Source organism: Coloeus monedula (genome assembly GCF_965178545.1).
Source record: "Coloeus monedula genome assembly, contig: HAP1_SCAFFOLD_149, whole genome shotgun sequence".
Lineage (NCBI taxonomy): Eukaryota > Metazoa > Chordata > Aves > Passeriformes > Corvidae > Coloeus > Coloeus monedula.
This window is the reverse complement of record NW_028120763.1, coordinates 85,618-109,008: the sequence shown is the minus strand read 5'-3', so window position 1 is coordinate 109,008 and position 23,391 is coordinate 85,618. Positions and strand designations below refer to the sequence as shown.

General features: G+C 52.1%; 1 pseudogene across 1 annotated transcript in view; it reads left to right on the top strand.

Annotated features, from left to right (window-relative positions):
• The window catches only part of LOC309585711 (epidermal growth factor receptor kinase substrate 8-like protein 2), a 69,696-nt pseudogene that overhangs the window by 32,954 nt on the left and 13,351 nt on the right, over positions 1–23,391 (top strand). The window contains exons 2-5 of the transcript in view: positions 21,292–21,366; positions 22,028–22,176; positions 22,322–22,448; positions 22,803–22,918. The product of the transcript in view is annotated as an epidermal growth factor receptor kinase substrate 8-like protein 2 (transcript). The remainder of the gene's footprint in view (positions 1–21,291; positions 21,367–22,027; positions 22,177–22,321; positions 22,449–22,802; positions 22,919–23,391) is intronic.

The window sequence follows — 23,391 nt, the reverse complement described above, 5'->3', positions numbered from 1 at the left end:
CTCCAGGAGGCGCTGGGAGGCTATGCCAGTGGCAATTCAGCAGGGAATTCAGGGCTTTGGGTAGAATTCATCTGAACTAGCAAAGCCAACCCCCAAATCTGCCCACCACCCAGGGAACAATCTTTGTGCTGCCCTGGCAGCCAAAGCCCCTGGGCTGGGAAATGTCAGCAGGCAAATGGATGGAATGATCTAAATGCCAGCAGCCCCCAAAGGGACAATGCCATCACCTCCCTTTGCTCCCAAAGTGTCCGCTGTGTTCCCCACAGGTACCCTGGGGATGCCAGGGAGGTGCCTTTGCCCACAGTGCCTTTCTCCTGCCCCTCTCCAGCCTGAGGCCTCTTCTCCCTTCCCTGCCAGCTGATGCCAAGGAAGGAAGACACAGTGAGTGCTGAGTTGACCTCCAAATAGTCCTTCCCTCACCTTGAGATGACCTGAGATTTTACCCCCAAAATGTCCCCATCTGCCTCCTTCTGAGTTCCTCATTTTTTACAAGGAAGCATTCTTTCTCTGCTCTGGAGATTACCACAAGATTTGCCCCCAAAACTTTCCCCACCTGTCCACTACCTCTTTCCTCATTTCCACCTCAATCTTTTCATTCTTTGCCCTACAGATGCTTTCAATTTTTACCCCTCTGAACTTCCCTACCTGTCCATAAGTGATTACCTCAGTTTACCCCATCAAGTGCATTCTCTCTGCTACAGATCACCTCAGATTTTACCTCCAACATTTTCCGTACATCTCCACCACTGACTGAGTACTTTATTTTTACCTCCAAATACTCATTTTCTACCATGGAGATTCCCTCAAGTGTTACCTGCCAGATTTACCCACCTGTCCACAGCAATTCCCTCCGTTTACCTCAGGATGCTCCTGCTCTCTCCTAGAGATTACCTCACATTTTACCCCCTCAGTTTTCCCTACCTGCCCAGTTCTGATCACCTCCTTTTTACCTCAAAACATGAGTTCTTTCTTCTACAGATGAACTCGGATTTTATTACCAAAATGTCTATTTTGTCCCCTGTGCACTGACTAGATTTTAAAACCCAAACCACGCAGGTTATGTCTGTCTTACCCCCAAAATGTTCATTCTGTCCCCTACAAATTAGGTCAGATTTTTTCTCAAAACCACTTATGGTTCCTACATAATTACCTCAGGGTTTGCCCCCCACATTCTACCTCATCTTGACTACTGATCACCTCATTGCTTCCTCAATATGTTCATTCTTTGCCCTACAGATCTTCCCAAGTTTTACACCCCAAATTTCCTTGCCTAGCCCCAGTGATTGCCTCAGTTCATGTCAGTGGTCACACTCTCCCTAGAGATTACCTCAAGTTTAACCCCCAAAATTTTCCTGAACTGTCCACAACTTATTACCTCATTTTTACCAAAAAAGATTCATTCTCAACCTTTAGATCATTTCAAGTTTGACCCCCCAAAATTCCCCTACCTGTCCACTACTGATTCCCTCATTCTTCCTTCAATATTTATTTCCTTTCTACCATGTAGCTTCTATCAAGATTTACCCCCAAAGTTTTCCATCTGTCTACTACTGCTTACCTCATTTTTACCTCAAAATGTTCTTTCTACAGCTTATTTAATATTATTTTTACACAAGTTTCCCTATCTGCCCACAACTGATTCCCTCATGTTACCTCAGTGTGTTCATGCTCTCCCCTAGAGATTAGCTCAGATTTAGCCCCCAAATTTTCCCCACATGCTCAGTACTCATCACCTCCTTTTTCCCTCCAAGTGTTCATTCTCTGCTCTTGAGACTTTGTCAAGTTTGGCCTCCAAAATGTTCCTTCTTTGTCTACTACTGAGTACCTCATTTTTGCTCCAAAATATTCATTCTGTCCCCTACAGATTACATCAAGTTTTACCCCCCAGTTTTTCCTTCCTGTACAATATTAACTCTTTTCTGCCCCAAAAATGTGCATTCTTTCCCCTAAACATCACCTCAGCTTTTCCCTCAAAAATGCCACCTTGCTCTGCTTGACATCACCTCCCATTTTCCTACACAAACAATTCTTGTGTCCCCTCTCAGTCACCCCAGGTTTTCAGCTGAAAATGTCTCCTCTGTCCCCTCAAAGTCATCCCAGGTTTTCCCAGTGAGGAGCTGCAAGGAATTCAGGCAGGGCCAATGACACCAGGGAACAGCTGTAAATTCAGAGGCAGAGAGAGATGATCTACCAGGAAAGGGGAAAGGTTCAGAAAACATTTCTGCAATTAATTAATAATTATTTCCAGTTCCCCACTGAGAAGAACACAACCTCACAGCTGTTAAGGCCTGACAGTTCCCTGCAGGGAGAGCTCAGCCCATGTGCCCAGAGGCAATCGCAGCATCTGCAAGAAAGAAAGAAGCAGCAAAAGGTGATTGCTTCTCTTTCAAAGTTATTTCAAGTGCTCACACCCAAACCCACCTTTGCTCTTGATTCTGGCCAGGTGCATGGTGAGCGCTGGGCACAGGTCATGTCATCCATGCTGGTGTGAGTGATGCTTTCTGGGGGAAAGCAGCTGATCTCCAAAGTTCCCTTCCTGCCCTGTGCCTGATCTGCACAGGAGAAAACCTCTTCCAGGAAGGGATTGTGCTCCCTCTAATGCCATTTGCCCAGTCTGTTCCATGGGGATATTGCCAGCCTGGGGCAGCAGAGGCACACGCAGCTCTCAGCACTCCCTGCTCCAAGCACAGCTCTGGGCTCCTTTGCAGACTGCCTCTGCCATGGGGTTTTCTCCAGGAGAAGCCAAGGAATTGCTCCTGGAAGGGTGCAGATTAAGTTATCCCAAAGGGAAGCAAAGAGTAAGTACTCCAGGAAGAGCCCTTGGGATCTGCTGGGCTGAGGTGGGAAGGGGACATTCATTCCCTGCAGGGCCAATACACAACAACCTCCAAGCCAAAGCACAGACTGGCAGGTGGGGTCTGACAGCAGCACTCTGACAAACCTCCTTGTCATTCTTCCCTGCAGTGACTTTTGCAAGCAAACTCTGAAGCTGACAAGCCCAGAAGCTCCATCCAGCCACTCTGGAAGGAAAGGATACTCCCAGGGATGAGGCACATTCCCAGCAAACTCTCCCAACACAGCCTGGAGGCAGCGCTGGAGCTCGGGTGTGGGGCTGGGAAGGGCTGCCAGGAGCATGCAGCCCCCAGGTGGGGTGGCAGCGGCAGCAGCAAATTCCCACAGGCTGATGGCACAGCAGAGAGACAAAGGCCAGCAGTGCCCACGGGAGGTGCAGGGTTAATTCTGCTCCCTGCCCTGCCCCATCCCTGCAGGAAATCTCCAAGGGGGAGAGAAACTCTCAGGGTGCCCAAAATGCAGCATCTGTCACCCTGATCCAGCTTCAACTCAGCGTGGGGGGCCAAACTCCCCCCACAGGTAAACACTGAGCTGACCTGGTCAGTCTCAAACACAGCCCCAGTTCTCACCTTCAGCCTGCTCCTGGGGCTGCTGCCACATTCCTGACAAGGAGCCCCTTTGGACAGGGCTCTCTCTGTGTCTCAGGTGCTGGGCACTGCAGGGACCAGGGCAGCCCCCTCTGGGGACAATTGGGGATTCATCCCACACCATGGGCAGGACCAGGGGCCCTCCAGTACAGGCTGGTGGGGCCAGAGCCCATTGGGTTTGGCTGCTCAAACACCAAAGCTTTTGGCAAAGATGGGACAAGTTAAGTGGGTTTTCCTGGCCTGAGAGAGAGAAGAAATTGTTGAAATTAAGCATGGCAATTAAGTCCACTGTGGAAGTCAAAGGCTCCTGGCTTTCCCATTCCTGTTCTGATTGCTCACTAGAGGGTTTTATCCATAAAAAAATGAGAGGTGGCACCAAATAAAAGAGCTCTTTTTCAACATTTTTCCCCTACTTACTTTCATACCTAAAAAGGATGTCCATTTTTTCTTAGTGCATTCTTTGCCTAATTTTAACAGAACTGTTTTCCTTCCAGGCCCCACTTGTGGGTTCTTCACTCCTTTGCCATTGGACTTTGGACAAAGGAAGAGAAGCATCTGCTCCAAACAGGTGTCATCCTATGGGGAACACCCCCTGTACCAGCCCCAGCCTGGGCCAAGCACGCTGCCTCACTCTCCCCATTCTGGATGCTGGCTCCAATCCAGTCTGAGTTTTCCCCTGTTTTCCATGTCTAAGGACAGGAACTTGTCCTGGTCAGGGTGTAAGGCCTTAAACTGCACCTTGATCTGGGGGGCTGGGACTGGGATTCCAGCAGGGAATTCATTGTTTTACAAATAAAAGTTATTCCAGGGAGCTGCTGCTTCACCACACAGTGTCAGCAAAAGAGAGAGAACACCAAAGGTGTATCCAAAAACAAGGATGGAATGATTCCTCCTGCTTTGAGTGGGATCAGGGCTTATGCTGCCCTGGAATGACAAAGAACTTCTCCCTCAGCCCCCTAGAGAGCCCTCAAAAAGCCAAAGTGCAGCAGGGAAGGAAGGAAAGGCACCTGCTGGGGACAGCACAGCTCCAGCTGCTCATGGGGACTGGGACTGAGTCTGGAGCCAAAAGCCCCTTCCCAGGCTGGAGGGGCTTGCCTAAAGCACCACCTCTGGGAAGCAAAGGGCTATGGAAGAAATGGAGTGGGAATTTACAATAATAATCATAATGGATCGGGAAAGAGCAACAACAGAAGCAACAATCATTCCAAGGGAGCAGGAGGGATGCTGAGCTTTAAACAAGGTTTGAGTGAGGCAGCAGCTCCTGGCAGTTCTAACCCACAGCTCCAGCTCTGCGATTCCAGGAGCACTGCAAGCTCCTCCTGCCCAGTCCCTGGCTTTGCCTCCTGCCAGTACTCGGCCCCTCGGGCATGGGTGGCTGCGAGTGCTCCAGTGCTGCTGCCCCGAGGGAGCGGGAAAATGGCCACTAAACCCCTTCCCACTGGGCTGGCTCTGAGCTCTGGCTGGGGAAAACATTTGGCACCCCTGGCATTTCAATGCAATCAGTTTCCATCACTTTGAAGATGCACTGAATAAACCCAGGGCACATAAGTAAACCTCTCCCCATAAGGAGAGCCCCAGGGAATACACAATTATTCCTATGCCTGGCCAAAGAAACCAGGAGCCAGGTTTTGGGGAAGAGACTCCAGACTCTTATCTCCTTCCCTGGCTGTAAACCACTTGCAGAGGCTTTGGAGTTCATACAAGCTTGTCAGGATTTGGCTACTTCATTTAAATTCTATTCAGATACTGGAATGGAAGTGTCCTAAAGGCACCTCACTCAGACTTTAAGCCCTCTACCACCAAAGAATTTAGATGCTCTTTTCTTAGGAACACCCCACCTCTGCTTCTTTAGGTGTCTCCATGTGGGACATCAATTAAATGCGGACAAATTTTAGAATGCAGCTTCCAAGTCAAGTTACCTGCTAGGAAATTACTCCAGCTCTCTGGCACCTTGGGCTGTTTTAAACACAGCCTGGCCCTTCATGGCTGAGGCTCTGAGCTACACAACTTGTGAGCTGGCAAGTAACAGCAGCTGAGGTCTCATCCCAGCTGTACACAAAAACAGGGAGTGGGGGCTGCACTTGGATACATGCAGGCAGGGTTGGGCCCCTTCTGAAAGCTTCAATCCCTGTTTTTCAGAGACTCAATCAGGGATAATGACATTTTCACAAAGCTCTCTTAAGGCACGTGAAAACCCGAGCAAGAAAATGGAATCAAAGCCTTTGTTCCACTGGCCTCACGCCCCAAATTCCAACGGGACAGACAAGTCCCTCTCCTCGCAAGGCAACGTCTCCTACCTGGATCTGTGCCTTCCCCAGCCTTTGGTGGCCGTTGTCTCCATCCTCCCACACCTCCTCATCTTCCTCCTCAGCAGGCCTGGCTTCCTCATCCTGCAGAGCAAGCACAGGGACACTCACCAGCCTGCTCATCCCAAACCTGGGCAGCAGGGATGGACTGCTGGGACCCCCTGGACAGTCACCCCTCTGCTGGCCACCATCCCTGCTCTGCAGTCCATTCCCGTTCCTGGCCTGGCATCTCCTTTGAACGGGATGTTAAACCACAACCACTTGCTCTGCTGGGTTTTGGGACATCAGAGACTCCTCCAAGGCAGTGGACAAAGCTCCTGTTCCCACAGCCTCTGCCTCCCAAAGCCCTGCTAGGGCCAGGCAGAGCAAGGGAAACCCCTCAGTTCCTGCTGGAAATTTCCTCTTGTGCCCGTAAACCCAGGGAAATCGTGGCTGCCCCATCCCTGGAAGTGTTCAAGGCCAGGCTGGCCGCAGCTTGGAGCACCCTGTGGATGGAATGAGGTGATCCTTAAGGTCCCTTCCCACCCAAATTATTCCGCCATTCCAGGATGATTCTGTGATCTCTCCCTGCATTTATTTTGCATCGTTTCCTCTCTAATCTGAATTCCCAAATCGAAATGATTTTTTAAAGAAATCATTTAAAATTATCCCAGGAATAAAAAGGGGTGCATCAAACATACAAGAATCATTCCTACCTCCATCAAATCATTGTTAATTGGAAGCCTATTTCCTCATCTCTGTCCTTAGTTTTCCTTTCCTAGGAAACCTTATGATCCCACAGTTTCTCCAAGAGATTTACTGGGATTGCAGAAAGGTTTGCTTTGTCAGGGAGGCAAGGGGGTTTACAACACTTGTTCCTCTGCATCTTTATCCTTTCACCAGCTTTCCCCTGGAACGGTGCTGCAAGAGAAGTTCAGAATTACTAGAAATGGATCAGGTTCACCTTTTTTCCTCATTCTTTTCCAACAACTTCCAAATTCTTGGAATTATCCTCAAATGAGGCCTAGCAAGCTACTGTGAAAATATCAATCAGAGGAACATCTTGACAAGAGAAAACCACATCCAGCAGCAGCCAAAACAATGCCACTGCTATTCTTACCTGGTCTCCAGGTGCTCCAGCCAGAGCTCCCAACACCCACTGCCATTCCATGGGGGTGAGGAGGCAGTTTTGGACGTGTTCTTTGCCACGGGATGGGATAACAGAGCCCAGAGGGTCTTTGTGTCCCTTCCAAGCCACCCCATGATTCCATGATACCATCAGCACCTATACCAATTCCATTCTGGAAAGCCCAATTCCATTCCTCCCATCAACTCAGAATTTCTCCCTTCCTCTCTCTGCTCCACATCAGGCATGTGTTGCCACAGGCATGGGATGCCTCAGCACTGCCTGGGAATGCCACTCAAGGCTGCCCTGGTGGCCTCAGTGCTCCAAAATGCCCAGCTGGCTCCCGTTCCAGTCAGGAATGTCCCAAACAGCAGCGTGGGGTGTGCCCTCTGCCATCCCACCATTGGGGCAGCTCCCATAGAATGTGACCGACTTACTGGGTTTGGAATTCCTGGCTTAAAAGTCAGGTGGTGGAATATCCTCTCCTGGGAATATCCAGAAGACCAGAAGGCTCCCTGGAAGCCACAGGTCAGGGACAGAGTCAGATGAACGATCCTGAACTGGTTTTCAGGGGATGCATCCCCAGCCTGTGGCTGCAAAAACTCCAGAGCTGTTCCTTCCCCTTGGGACAGCCAGGGAAAACATCCCCAGCATGGATTTCTGACAGGAAAAACCTCACTGCTCCAGGCTACTTGGCTCCTCCCAAATCCAGGCCAGCACTCCAACAGGCTCTAAGGACAAAACAACAGCAAAGACCATCTCAGGGCACACGCCACGAGCTGGGCGTCACATTCCTCACTGGAACTGGGCTGTTCCCACATCCCTGGGACAGTCGGGAGCATCCCCCGTTCCTCACTCTTCCATTCAGGACAAAGAGACAACAGAGCTGTCAAACAGCCAGTGTCTTACCCCAACAATCCAGGGAAAACCACCTTGCTCTGGGGAGAAACATCATGCCCAGTTATGGAAAAAGCCAAAGAGCAGTACTGGAAACACTCCCGGGCATGGAGGCTCCCAGCTCCGGAAATGCAGCTCACAGGCTTCTTCCCATGGGAACCCCAATCTTGCCCGGGACTGGGCTCAGGGAGAAAGTGCTGCCCATTCCACCACTCTGGCACAGACACCCCAGGAAGGTGTCCCTGACCATGGCAAGGGGCTGAACAGGATGGTCTGTAAGGTTCTTGCCAGCACAGACCATTCCAGGAGTTTAAGGTGGATTTGAGCAGCTCCTGGGGACATGAACACCACCCACACCTCCCACCTGGCTCAGCCCAGAGTCCATCCAGCACTCACAGAGAGCTGCTGGGAGCTGAAATTCTCCCTGCTCCCCCTGCCTGGGAAACCCTGCCTCCAGCTCCTGGGAAAGAGGAGCTGCATCCTGCTGGGTGCCCCTGGCTCTGGGCAGCTGCCGCCTTCAGGCGGGGGGATGGCTCGGGCAGCTCTGGTGACTGTTCCACCTCAATGATTTTGTGTTTTCCCGCATTTCCCTGGGCTGGAGGGGAGCAGGGGGTGCGGTGGGAGTGCGGGAAGGCAGCGGCGGGGAGGGCAAGGAGTGGGGCCGGGCACCGCACGGCGCAGGGGGGGCTTCTGCTGGCAGTGGAGGGGCGCGACCGTACGGAGGCGTCCCCGCCGCTGCCGGCCACTGCCCACGGGGCTCCTGCCCGCCCCCGGCGCCACTGACCCCACACCCCGTGTCCCCACACTGGGAACCACCACGGAAAATCATGCTGGAACCTCTAATCCTGAGCCCAAGCCTTGACCTTTTATCCCCTGACCTTTGACCCCTTGACCCATTCCTTGACAACCCGAGCTTTGATCCCTTACCTTTGACCATCCAGCAAGTGGCCAAGATGCCCGCGGGTGGCTACGCCAGCGAGTAGGTGAAATGGAGACCGTGGCGATCGTGCCAGACCCGAAGGCGAGCTCCTCGGGCAAAAAGATCCACGATGATGTCGAGACTCAAAGGCCGATGACAGAGATGGGTGGGAACTGCCCTGCCCAGCAAAGGCTCGGGTGATGCTGAGGAGAAACCCTCTCCCTTTACTTCCAAGGGGCCCTCCCACAACAGCCCTCTCCTCTAAGCTAACTTCCAATTGCCTCCTGGAACTCCAAAGGCCTTTCCCTTCTCCCAACCACCGCTCCCAACACTTAGCTTTCTGAAGACAAACGGACAAAATCCATCCTTGGCAGAAAAAATGCATCAGCACCTCAGATGTCAACACGTTCCCCACGGTCCGCTTTGGCAGCTGCGAAAGATGGAGAACAAGGAGAAAATTCAGCCTCTGACAACACACGCCAAAAGAGACCCCTTCCGCAAGGCCCCCTCCCTCGAAACTGCCGAGGCTCAGCGCTTACCTGCTCTCTCCAAACTTCAGCTCCACACCTGCTCACGGTACCTAAGACAACAAAACAGAAAACGTCACTGTTGCCCTCCAGAAGAGCATCCCCGGGCTACTCCACACCACTGCCCCGGCTCACCTCAAATCCTGATCTGACTCTGGAGGTGGCCAGGACAAACCTGCACAATGAAAAGGGACACGCTCAGCACGCTGCCATAGACCACTGGCCTATCAGCCACCCCACCTAAATGCCAACTCACCTGCTCGCCTCTGGCCCTTGGCACGCCCAGGGCAGCAGCAGCACCTGCAGAGAAGCAAAGCAAAAACACACAAAACATGCTGAGAGACTGTGAAACCACAGCCTCCCTGCTCCGACTGAAGTACACCACACCTATACCTTAGGCTTGCACGCTCCAGCATCCAGGGCCAGGACATCCTGCAAGTGGACCACCTAAAACACACAAACAACAACGGATGCTTAGAGCTGCTCCAAAAATTGAGACTGAGGCCGTAACAACTCATTCTGTCCACCGGTCACTGCTCACCTCGCTCCATCGCCCCTGACTGCCAATATCCGGCATTACTTCCAAAAAAAAAAAAAAGACATGGAACAATGCTGTAACATAGTAGCATGACATAGCCCAGCAGGACTGCAGAGAGGGGCAGAGAGGGAAAGCCGGCCAGGATCTCGTTCCCAGCCCTGAGCAGGGGCTTTACTGGCCTGACTGTCCTGTACTACCCGAGCTCTGGGGACAATGAACCAGGCTCAGTCCCTGCCTCACCACTGGCACCCTGAAATTCTGGCACTGCAAGAGTCAGGGGAGGCTTCAGCAGTGATTTCAGCAAGGTCAGAGCTGCTCCCAGCAAAAGCTGTTCTTAGACTACTCCTGGCAGAAGAACCCAGAGTACCTGCCACTGCAGGATGCTTGTGACTTCCAGGTGGAGGAGAAGGGTGGAAACAATCCAAGATGAAGACAGAATGATGAACACAGCAAAGAGGATTTCTGTATGCTCTGCACTGTTTTGTCACGTTTAGCCCTTCCTGGGCTGTTCTCTGCTTGTTGTTCTCAAGATCAACATCTCTGACTAAGGGCGGGTGATGTGAATTCCAAGGAAGTACAATTCAATTCTCCCCTAGATCTTTCCCTAAAGTACAAGATACTGATTCACCTCCCTTCCCACCAGAGTCAATCAAAGACTATCCAAAAACGTAAATGATGATAATGCGGAATCTGGTCTCCATTAGAAAAATTAATGTAGTATTTTTTATCAGAGCTTTGGTTAAATGTAACAACGCAGGAAGTGCCTGTGCTCAGGTTATTGGAGAGTGCGAGGTTTTCTCATCGCATCAGCCCTGTCAGCTGACAAATGTGGCTGTGCACTAAGGCACAAAGCACTGACGTTTGCACACTACAGCTGGAATCTGCTATCTCTGTGTGCAGACACAACCACTGCTCATCACAGATAAACCCACAAGGGCTGCTCCAGCACTGACTTACCTGGGGAAAAACCAGCACTAAGAGGAGCAAAATAAAAAGCATGGGAGTAGTAGTTTCACCCTGAGCAGCTCTGTGAGATGGGCAGGAATCAGAGAATCCCCTGAGTAACTCTGAACTTGCTTTTCCTGATCACCTTTCACAGAATCCATAGCAGCAACCCATGAACATCCCGTGTGTAGGTTTATTCCAAAACCCACTCACAGAAACATCAGGATATTGCACCTAAAGCTGCCTCTGCCAGAGGGAAGCAAGAGCTGGGGCTGGGAGAGGAAACAGGCAGGAACTTGCTCTCAGGAGAGGCAGCACGTGGGCTGCTGGCACTGCCAGCAGGAGGACGCAGGTGGGAGCAGGTAAAATTCCAATACAAAATGCAACTGGGGAATGTGACGGTGCAGAGGCTGTAGGTTGGCAGTCTAAGACTTTGGGGTTTATCACAGCTCTGCAAAAGCACCGAATTTTGCCAGCAGGTACCACTCATCCTCCTCAGGACAAGCTTCCAAGAGTTCATCTCTCAATTTGTGCCCCAGTGTGGGCCAAGTGCTGGTGGAGCCTGGGCTGGCACCCCGAGCTCTCACCCCAGCTGGCACCCCCAGGCCTTTCCAATGTGCCACTGCCACCCAAGTCACAATGGTGGGGCCTGAGGAAAGGAAGGAATGAGGAGGGACTTAGGACACAATCCTGCCCTTCAGACAGGCAGATTTACCTGTGCTCCAGTCTCAAGGGGGCTCTCAGTGGATAACTCAAGCATCCCGCGTGGGACACTGGGGCCAAGGAGCAGCTGGAGGCAGCTCTGTCACCTGGGCTACCTGTGTGTAGCCATATTTAGCAATAACTGAATTGATTGAAATAAAGGGTAAAAGCTTGACTCAGCCTGTAACTTTCACCTTTCTTTCAAGTGCAAAAAGAAGCAGAAAAATCCATTCATATTGATGCTTTCCAGCTATGTCTCTTTCAGATTCCCAGGTATTCATCCCCTCACAGAGTTTTAGCGGTGACACAGAAGAAAGTTCTTTGCGTGCTGCCAGAAAAACGAGACTTCTCCCATTTTTTATTTTCACACCTAAAGTATGAAAACATTATCATCACACAGAATAGTTCTGCACACTCTCCTCTGGGCAAGGGGAAGATTCCCTGATAGGCAGATTCCAACCCCTCCTGTCCATATTTACATCCCTAAGGCCTCAGACCCTCTGTAGGTAACCACGGGGTTCCCAGGTGAGAGGAGTCACTGTGAGAACAGAATTAAACCCCAAAGCACCTCTGAGGAGACAGCGCCTGACTCTGGGAGTGCCTCCCTCTCGCGTGGAAGGTGTGGCTTACTCAGGAGTTACTCCAGGAGTTCCTACTCTGCCCAGGCCAGGCCTGCTCCGGACACTCCCCATGCCCTCAGAGCCACAAACCCAGCTCAGGGCTGGGCTCAGAGCTCCAACACCACCAGGAATGAGCACTCCCTGAGCCCCCTGCCCTCCCAGCCCTGCTCTAGGCTGGGCAGGCACTGAGGGGCTCACTGACACCTCCAGGGTGGCTCTTTAAAGGTGGTGGCACAGGTGCTCCACAGCAGACCTGTGCCAGACCCAACTTCTCCACGGGCAAGGAAGAACCTCCCAAAGCAGGTGACACAAAAAGCTCTGGTGTGGCCCAGGGACTGCTCAAGGTCACAACCAAAATTAGTTCTGAGCTCAGGGTGGTGTCACTTCAGTTCCCTGCCACTGCTGCCACTTCCTGCCACCTTCAGCTTTTGCTCCAGGCACCAAAATATGATTTTTTCAAGGCCAGCCCATCTAAACTATCTGAAATTGCAGCCTGGCCGATCTCGGGAGCTCCCAGACTCACTCATGAGGATGAAGTGACAGACCAGCAGTGAGCACTTCTCCCTCTTCCAGCCAAGCTGTGAATTGCTCCTCCCTCAGCTTCAGCAACCACTTTTCGTGCCAGTTCCTGAAGAGAATCTCGTGCTGAACATCCATCACTTTTTCAGTGCAGAGCATTTGGCTTCATCCTCAAGCCCTAGAAACACTCAGCTAAACCAGCACTAAAACCTGATTAAACTTGCATCCTGCACAGCACAATGAACTTGGACTTGGGCAGGAATCAGAATATCTGGGAATGAAGAGAACCCAAGAGCTCGGAGAGGTTTGCTTTGCCCTTGTCCTGCCTTGGGCTCCTGGCTCTGCCACAGCAGTTACAAGAAGCAGAGCAGCGACCTCCCCTCCCCTCCTCATCAACACAAACCCCCAAAAGCAGAGTTTGTCTCTCTCAGACCCACCTTGAGCTGTGTCCGCAGCAACAACGAGGCTGTTGAAAGCAGCAACCCCACAGCTCGGCGTCTGCAGGGCTGCACCCTCTCCATCCTACAGCCTCTCCATCTCCCCACAGCTTGGAGTGATCTGTTCTCCCAGTTTAGAGAAGGTGACACCAACCTCACTTTGGTTTGGGTACAAACTCTGAGGCAGACACTGAAGGCAAAGGAAGACGAGGCCTTGGTGGGAAGGGACCTTAAAGCCCATCCAGTGCCACCCCTGCCAAGGGCAGGGACACCTTCCACTGTCCCAGGCTGCTCCAAGCCCCAGTGTCCAGCCTGGCCTTGGACACTGCCAGGGATCCAGGGGCAGCCACAGCTGCTCTGGGCACCCTGTGCCAGGGCCTGCCCACCCTCACACGGAAAGATTTCTTCCATGTATCTACTCTGAACTGAAGTTTAAGTATCTAAGCTCAAGTTTAGTTATTGCTGAGCCTCTGCTGAAGATAACTGAGACACCATAGTAGGAGAGAAAGGAAACAGGCCTGTAGAACAAACCACAGGCGAGTAACAAACCAAAATGATGTGGCCAAGAACAATTATTGCCACAGAAAAGAAACCTCAGTCACCAAAAACTCCAGTCTATTCCTACATCCTCACCCAGGGGGACTCCAAACACGACACTGCAACTCATGCTCCTCCCAGCTCCACACACACATTGCTGGGACCTCTTGCAAGCTGCTCGAGCTCTCTCCACATGCCAAATCTGCCCATGGCAGAGGTGCTGCTTTCCTGGCTCAGCTCCCAAGACTCAACTCTCAGTATTTCCGCCCTCAATACTGTAAATTTCTGGTGATCTGGAGCAAAGATTTCTGGCTTGCTGTGTGGCTTCTCACACAGAACCTGACCCCAGGGGCTCAGTCTCACTCTCTCCGTGTTTGACACAAGTCATAAAGCAAGAACTGCAAAGACATTTCGAGGCAGTATCAGGGGCCTGAGACAGCTTTTGAGATCAAAGTTGAAATCCACTGTTTTCTTTCATTGCTGTTAAACTGTACTGGAGTCCTGGGGGCACTTTTGGGCGCCACAGTATACAAAAGATACAAAGCTGACAGCATCCAAAGAAGGGACATGGGGATGGGGAAGGGTGTGGAAGGACCATGAAAGAGCTGCTGAGGGCACTGGGTTTGTTCTGGTAGAGAAGTGTGAGGTCAGAACACATCGGGGGCTACAGCTCTGATCTCCGCTCCCTGGGACACAGACAGGACCCAGGGAGCAGCTGGAGCTGGGCCAGGGCAGGCTCACGCTGAGATCAGGGAAAGGCTCTTCCCCCAGAGGCTGCTGGGCACTGCCCAGGCTCCCCAGGGAATGGGCACGGCCCCGAGGCTGCCAGAGCTCCAGGAGCGTTTGGACAGCGCTGCCAGGGATGCCCAGGCTGGGGCTGTTGGGGGGTCTGGGCAGGGACGGGGGGGGTGGGACTGGGTGATCCCTGTGGGCCCCTTCCAGCTCAGGATATTCCAGGATTGTCTCACTCCCCAACAGGGGAGAGTCTGCTCTCACACAGAGCTGCACACACACTGTGCAGGAGGCAGCAAATGACAACAATTGACATTGATACATTAATAAAGCCAAGATATTAAGCAAGCCAAAAGATAAATTTTCCCTTTTGTTCCTGACCAACAAGACCTGTCCCAGTCCCAGTCCAGCCACTAAGCAACTCCAGTGTGACACAGGGACTGCCTCACACCTCGAGGCCGACACACAACAGCAGCACAGCACCGGGAGTTTAATCACGTTTCCCTCATTAGAGGAGACAATTAATGACCGCTCAGGTGCACAACCACTCCTGCAGAGCACTTCACTAGACCCCGTTTTGCAAGAACTCCCCCAGGCTGCAAAGCCCCATTTGCCAGGGACCTGAGAGAAGAATTCGGTAGTTTTAAAGGAATGTCAGGAACTAGGAATACACCTGAGTGTAGGAACCGAGAGTGCCGAGAATATTTCTCGGTTTCCATCTCGCCCGATCCATCTGTTACGGCGCAAGGCAGAGGCAGGTCCCTACCTCCCGAGCCTGGGGTCCTCCCATCAGATGAGCCATGCGCGCGGCCAGGGGCGGTCCCGGAGCTTCCATCGGGCCCTCCCGCTATCCCCATGCGGCCTGGGTTCGCGGCCGCTTCCGCGTTTGAACGGCGGCGCCTGCTGCTGACGTCATCACTCCCGCCGCTTCCATCCCGGCCTTACTTCCGCCTTCGGGAGCCCTCACTTCCACGCCTGCGCGGCGCGGCATCGGCCGCCCCTCCTCAGTGCCGGTTACCCCGGCAACGCCGCTCGCGGCTCGAGCCGCTCCTGGCCCGGCCCCGGCCCTGCCCGGGACGTCAGCCCCGGCCCCGCTGCCAGCCCAGCCCCGGCCCCGCTGCCAGCCCAGCCCCGCCCCCGCTTCCAGCCCAGCCCCGGCCCCGCTGCCAGCCCAGCCCCGGCCCCGCTTCCAGCCCCGCCCCGGCCCCGCTTCCAGCCCCGCCCCCGCTGCCAGCCCAGCCCCGGCCCCGCTTCCAGCCCCGCCCCGGCCCCGCTTCCAGCCCAGCCCCGCCCCCGCTTCCAGCCCAGCCCCGGCCCCGCTTCCAGCCCAGCCCCGCCCCGCCCCCGCTTCCAGCCCAGCCCCGGCCCCGCTTCCAGCCCCGCCCCGCTCCCGCTGCCAGCCCAGCCCCGGCCCCGCTTCCAGCCCAGCCCCGCCCCGCCCCCGCTGCCAGCCCAGCCCCGGCCCCGCTGCCAGCCCCGCCCCCGCTGCCAGCCCAGCCCCGGCCCCGCTGCCAGCCCCGCCCCGGCCCCGCTGCCAGCCCAGCCCCGGCCCCGCTTCCAGCCCAGCCCCGGCCCCGCTGCCCGGCACCAGCGCTTCCCAGGCCAGCCCGGTCCCGCCCACGGTCCCGGCCGCCCGCCCGGCACCTCCAGCCACACACGGACGCTTCAGCTGCCACGCCGATACGACCGATAAGCACAGCACCTCCAGCCAGCAGTGCAATTCGTTCGGCTACTGCAGTTCCATCCTAGGAGCTTTCGGCAGCTACACCTCCTACCAGCTCTGTGTCCACACAGCCCCCGTCTGCACCGCAGCCACAGCCGTGGACACACAGCAGAGACATTTCAACAGCTGCCGTGTCACCACGGCATGTACCCCCTATCATCACTCTGATAACACCACTCAGAGGATTATCACAACAATCACACGATGCTGAACCATGTTTCCCGTGCCATTTCAGCGAAACAAATACGATTTTATCTCCAGAACAGAAAGAGGACTTTCTCAACTATACGTGGACACCTCTTCCATCACAACAGGACCAAGCACGTGTTATTAATAGTGACGTCTCGCATCGAGACATTCCATTTCATGCACATTCTTCTCGAACTTCTCAGGGACATTCAGCTGATTTTATGGGACTTTTTCATCCTCAAATGCCTGCTCAACACTTCAGTGAGAAGGATATAGTGACCAGCACAGCTTCAGAAAGCATTCCTCTATCTTCCCAAGCTTCATCTCCTTTTTTTACAACAACCAATACAACTCCAACTTCTCATATGCCTTCTTCACAGCTTCGAAATCCACAACAGGCATCTGATCCCTCATTTTTCCACCGTCGCTTTCAGCTTTCGGATGACTTTGTTCGTCACCTTTATTTCCGACTCAGAGAACGTGCAGATTATCTGCCTCCAGAGGTTGCAGCACTGGGTCCCCACCCCTCACCCATCCCGCATGCTGGCAGTACCCTACCCAGATCCACTGCACCCTCTCCTCCAGTGGCCAGATCACAGCCACCTGCGATGGCAGGTTCAGCCACTCCTCGTTTATTTCCTTACAGTGCACAGCCGCAAATACCGACCCCTATTCCTCATCCAGGAGGGGGAGAAGAACATGGAATAATAATAAAATAAGAATTTTAAAGTTGTTTATTTTATATTAATTTTTTTTTAATTTTATGAGAGAACTACATACCCCATGACATTTGAGTTTCAATTATTAATTCAGTTAAGGTTCTCTTTAAAGTTTGTTTCATCCTCTCTACCCGTCCTGAACTCTGTGGGTGCCATGGGATATGTAGTTCTCTCATAAAAAAAAAAAAAAATAAATAAATAAAATAAACAACTTTAAAATTCTTATCCCTTAGACCCTGTGTTTCCCACCCAGCATGAAGCATACTTGCTTTCTTCTGTGTTAATGAGTTCTTTTGAATTTATAAATACTTGTATTAGCGGTGATGGCGCCCGCCCGCGGAGTGATCCGCCGGAGGGACTATTTGTGATGCGCTCCTGCCCGCGGAGGGATCAGCGCTGATGCCGCCCCGCCCGCCCAGCTGCTCTCGCTGCCTTTTCCCGCTCTCCCCTCTGCTCCCAGCGCTTCTCCTGCAAAGGGCGCGGCTTTTCCTGGGCTCTTTTCCTGCCGGGCTGCAGCGAGCGCTCCCCTCAAGGAGCAGGGGCAGCTTTGCTCGCGGCGGCAGCGATTCAACAGAGCAGGCCCGGAACAATTCCTGCTTAGCCGGGCTTTGAGCACATTCCTGAGCCAGCACTAGCAGCAGCGAGTGAGGCAGCGGCACATGAAGGAGGCTGCGGCTCTGGCCAGGCTGGGGAGGGGTTCCTCTGTAAAAGAAGAACAGGGAGAGACAAACCAGAAAGGGCAGGAAAAAAAGAAAAAGCCAAGACAAACTAAACTTTTTTAAAAAAATAATCTGGATCCAGAGGGACTTCTGGCTGGAGAACTTCCTGGGGAGCAATCCTGCCCCTCTGGGAGGCAATGCCAGGGCAACTCCAGCTGAAACCTGCACACAAACACCACAAAGATTTCAGATATTTGCAGGAAGCATCCACTTAGCAACTGCTGCTTAATAATTTATTCCCTTTCCCATTAAATGGTACATTCAGTCCACAAGACTTCAACACCTTTCTGGTAGTTTTATTTACAGTCTGCAGCGTGTTCTGTAAAACACAGGAGTGCACACAGACACACACGCACAAACATTTAAAGAAGTACAGTTTATTCCAAAGGAAGTCTACGCACTACTTTTTCCATAAAAATTATTAAAAATACTTTAGTTACTGTATTCTACCTAAACCAAGATACTTGAGAATTCTTCCACAAGTGATGCCCCCTCCCCACAAAGGGCACTCCGACAAGAAGAAATTCAGGAGACTGCATCACCAAATAAAGTCCTAATGGCAACTGCTTCAATGCACCAGAAGAACAACGAATTCCCACTCTGCATCCAGCAATCCCTGCTCTGCAGCCTGTCTGCATCTGCTTTTGTAGGGCTTGTGGGGCTTTTGCATTCACTTCCTTCTCCAGGGCAGTTCCCACAAACAAAGAATGACTGAATTTCTGCAGACTGTCACTCGGCAATCCTGCATTTCACACATGCAAAGGGAAACACTTTCCTTTGAGCCCTTTATTTCAAGGAGTCTCTTTTTTACTGAGCATCCAGTGAGAACAGTGCCCAGTTGTGGCTGTTATTATTTCTCTGCTTTTGCTGCGTGGCAATATTGTGCTGGAGCTCTGCAGAACACCCACTGCAGCCCTTGTCTCACTGGGGCACACCGAATTGACAAAAAAAAGGCACAAAGATGAAACTCCTAAAGCAGCAGCAGCCCCAAGTCACTGAGCTGCTGCTTCCCACCACCAACACTCTGTGTCTCAGCAAACACTTCCAACGCACGAGCCAAGGCCACAGGGGAGTGAAAAGCCCAGAGCCTGCGGGCAGGACAAGCACTCCATTGATCAGTAACAAACCAACACAGCTCAGCTGGATGGTGCACTTAAGACTGGACCTGGAAGCATCAGGAAAAGCCATTGGAACACAAGCTCAGCAGCACAGAATCCATTTGGCACCAGCTGATGAGATGGGAGGCTCTGTGTGGGACACGTTGTGCATTCAGCTTCAACAATGCCACAGCTCCACAGCAGCGCTGAAAAACTTCTGCTTTTAACAGTTGGAGAGGATTTTCTCAATGGAAGTGAAGCTGTCATTAACAGAGGAACAGCACACAATGCACAACATAACCTGCAATAAAAAGCTTCTGCTTTCCAGCATGTAAGCATCCAGGTTACTGGACTTCAGCTCATGGAAACGAATCTGATGATAGATTTTTTTTTTAATTTTTCTTGGAACTAAAAAAGTAAAATCTTCCATAAAAGGATAAAGCACAAAAATACTCTCTCAGTACGTCTCAGGAAGCCATTTAATACCTTCCATGTCCTAGGAACAACTAGGCAAAACACTTGGAAAGTGTGAGCAGTAGAAATGTTGACCATTGAATGTTTGGCAGCCGTGTGCTCCAGCCCCTGGGAGGGGCTTGTCCCCCACTCCACACCAGTCCTGCAGCTCCCCAGCTATTTCTTCTTCTTCTTCTTTGGGGGCTCATCCTCAGAGCTGCTGCTGCTGCTGCTGCTGGAGGAGCTCGGATCCGAGTCGAAGTCGGAGGAGGAGGAAGAGCTGCTGGAGGAGGAGGAGGGGGAGGAGGAGGAGTGTTGGGTGGAGTCGCGGGAGACAAGCACTCAAGGCATCATGTTCAGCAAGTCTCGATTTATTTTTCAAAACTACACTTATAGTACCTTTAATTAGCTCATACATATTGCAAAAGTCGAGCTCCTCATTGGTGGGAGCTATTCCGTGGGATCTGTAAACACGGTGGTCTTATCTTCCTCTTCCATATGGTTTCTGTCTTCTTACTTATCTGAATGCACATTCTGTTATCTATGCAACCTCTTGCTCAAGGACTCAGTGTCTGCATCTTTACTAAGCCTGCTGTGTTATCATGACCTTTGCTTTTTAGCCATTCTTCAGAAAGACTCTCAACAGAGGAGGAGCTGTCCTCACTGTCACTGTCCTCGGAGGAGGTAGAGGAGTCCTGGCTGTCAGAGGAGTCGCTGGCTGAGCTGTCACTGCTGCTGCTGCTGCTGCTGCTGGAACTGGTCACACTTTTGGACCTGGGAGAGAACAAAGAGCTGAGCACAGCCCTGCCAGAGCCCATGGCACCGTGTTCTCTGCTCTGCTGTAATTATCCAAAGATCAATTTGTTGCCTTGAAAATTTCCAGGCCTCACCACCTAAGATGAATTCCTGTGCCCTCCCTCCCTTTCCCACTCCTGGATGAGTGGATTTTGGCCATTTGAGCAACGGCAGAGTGGCCCCAGGGCATGACATAGGCCAGCAGGACTGCAGAGAGGGGCAGAGAGGGAAAGCTGGCCAGGATCTCGTTCCCAGCCCTGAGCAGGGGCTTTACTGGCCTGACTGTCCTGTACTACCTGAGCTCTGGGGACAGTGAACCAGGCTCAGTCCCTGCCTCACCACTGCAGCAGGAATTCTTGTTGTGACCAAACTTGTCCAGCGAACACATCCTACAAGCTCCTTCCTGGGCAGTTATTAATAAGGAAAACCAAGAGACTGTAAACAACCTTAAAGCAGGATACCAAGCTCCAGCCTTTTCTTTGAGAAGCAAATATGGCTAATTTGTGCCTGCTCAGAATCAGAAGGAGCAGCTGATCTCCTGGCAAGAGCCCAGGGTGGAGCACGCAGCAGAGCTGGGACACTGTGGTGGGGTCCTGCCACGTTCCTCACCATGGGGCTGCCGAGTCCCTGGGAAGTGCCCGTTCACTGGGTCACCCTGCTGCCAGCAGTTGTTTCGCACTTCCCACTCCACATTAATGTTTCATCTCCGGCATTTCAAATGCTTTGCATTTCGGTAGGAGCGGGGAGCCTGTCTCCCATGGCAACAGTGCCAGGAGTCCAGGACAGGAGAAGGAGCTGAATGGGAGCACAAACTGGAGAGGTTTCTCACCACAGCTCAGCTGATTGCTGTTACTGAAACCCAGTTCTTGCAGTAAATCAATCCCAAGTGTTTGCTCCTCCATTCTGCCACAGCTCATCTCAAATACCACTGGATTTGGAGCCTTTCAGTGGCCAGGGCAGCTCCGGGTGCCCCAGGCAAGACCTTGGTGGAGACTTTCCCTTGTCAGCAGTTTGCCAGGGGACCCTCAGAACACCTATCCTGTTGTTTTCATCCATGGAACTAGTGGGATTCTCAACCCTGCAAGAGGCAGAAGCACCAGCAATCCTGGTCCTTCCTCACTAGGACTTTCAAAATAAGCCAAGGTGTTCTGTGTCTGTTCAAATTAGCTTTAAAGGCACTGATTTAACAGAGAGGGTATTCCCCCCCACCTGAAATTCACTGGGAATTAGAAATGGACACAAAATAAAAATGAATGATTCCTACTCCTCCATCCCTTACTCTTCTCATCAGTCCACAACACTCGCCCCATGTGACAGAAAAGAGAAGGCACACTCAGGTTAGGGTTAAACTGTGTTTACGTTCTCTTTTCAGGCCAAACTAAGGAAGCACATCCAAAACCCCCGTGCTTCAGAGTTGGTGCATTTCCTCTTCAGGCCGCTGGAACTGGTAAATCTTATTCCCAGGTCTCACTGGGAACTCCTTTTATTTCTAGTTCACACTTACAAGTAGATAGATTGTGCAACAGGGTTGGAAAACTGCTCATACCTGGCCACAGCTTTCTCAGGAACTTCCAGAAGTGATGCCGGTTGTTCCTGGCCTCTGATCCGGTTTGAAGCTTGAAGTAAATACAGGAATCCCAGCAAATATGAATCCTTCCACCGGGTCAATAAGGCATTACTGTGAACAAAAGGGGCAGCCAGCTGGAATCCCCACTGGGAATCTGTCTGGTCTCACCTTCAGGCAAATACGGCTCAGTATTTGCACTGAAAATGCTTGGAAGCAGAAATCCCAACTTGGAAAAGGAGCCACAAAGGAATAGCAAGATACTTTCCATTTTTTGAAGTGTCAGCTTCTGACACTTCACTCGTCTGTAACAACAGCTCATTTGTAGATCAGCTCTTCCTTTGACTCCAATCCAAAAAAATCTCATGTTCCCTTGAACTGTCCAGTCTCCTTCAAAGACTTAGGTTGATGTTTCTTGCAGTGACTGTGCTGATCCAAGGATCAGCTTTGTCTTCGCTTCCTGCTCATCTGTGTGTCCCTGGTTTGACATTTTGACCGTTTCCTGCAAGTTCTCTTCTCTTTGTGTGGTTTGTGTGTGACCCAGATCATCAACAGCTGCGGTGGCCCCGAGCTGGCCCCGTCTGTCCTCAGCCCACTGCTTTCTAAAGACACCACCGATTTCCTGAGAGGACACCTGACACCCAAAGAGATAAACCTCTGGGATTCCCTGGGGGAGACATGGACCAGATCCAGGTAAGGACAGAGCTGCCATCTCCCCAGGCTCCCCACGCAGACGGGATGCTTGGATTCCCTGATGCTCCTGCTTCTTCTTTCAGGGGATGCCCTGAAAGACACATTCTTCGTGAATGTCACCTCATATTCCCACTTTCTGTCCTAGAGCCGAGTGGCCCCGAGACACGAACATCCCCACCTACATCCCCAAATTCCACAACGGCTGGGAACCACCCACAGAAATCTTCCGTGGAGCTCCCTGGGAAATAGACATTGGACACTTGCAAGAGGAAGGTTAGTCCTGTGTCCCTGTCTCTTCACTCTCCCTCCCCCTTTTCCGGAGAAATGGAGCTGCAGGGGTAGTGGTGGCATGCAACAAGTAGTTGGCTCAAAACTCAGTTGGATCCGGTTGCCCCAGTTAAATACAGAAAGCAAATGAGGCTGGAAAAGGGCAGCAATAATGAGCCTCTCCCAATCCAAGGCAACAGCACCCTACAGCGTAACTGAGCTCCAGGGACACAGGCTTCCCTGGAGAACACCTTGACCAAAATCTGCCAGACCATGACTCATCTACCACTATCCCTCTCCTTTTCTCCGATCAGCTTTCCCCTTTCCTGGTAACACTGACTCCATGTCTGCCTTTCCAGCTCTCCTCAGCCAATGGATATCCTTACTGGAACTCCTCACTCAAGCGTGGTCAGACGGCTGAGCAGACACAGGTCGGGGATGCCTTCAAACAGAACATCACTCCACATGGAAATAGGTAATGGATCCGCACGCCCGGAGCTTTGGCTCCCGCCTCGGAACCTCATGAACGCACACGGACACGTACAGTGACACTGGGACGTTTGGGCATCCTGGAGACAACTCCCTGCCACTGTTAATAACCACCAAGGGAAGACAAAGATCAGCTGAGGGGTTATTCCCATAAGCACTGTCTGCTGTTTAACCCCCAGCAGCTCTGCAAGGAAAGGAATCGCAGGTGTTTTCCACCGCAGGAGGCAAAAATATTGACTGACTTCATCAGTCCATCCATAGGTCTTGTTTCCCAACATCAGCCCAGCAAAGTGACCTTAAGGATCAGGTGCCAAAGATGCTGCACTGCGCTTTGGCTCTCCATGTGTGTAGAGATGCTGGAATCATGGAATCACAGAAGGGATTGGGTGGGAAGGGACCTTAAAGATTATCCCGTTCCAACCCCCTGCCATGGCCAGAGACACCTTTCACTATCCCAGG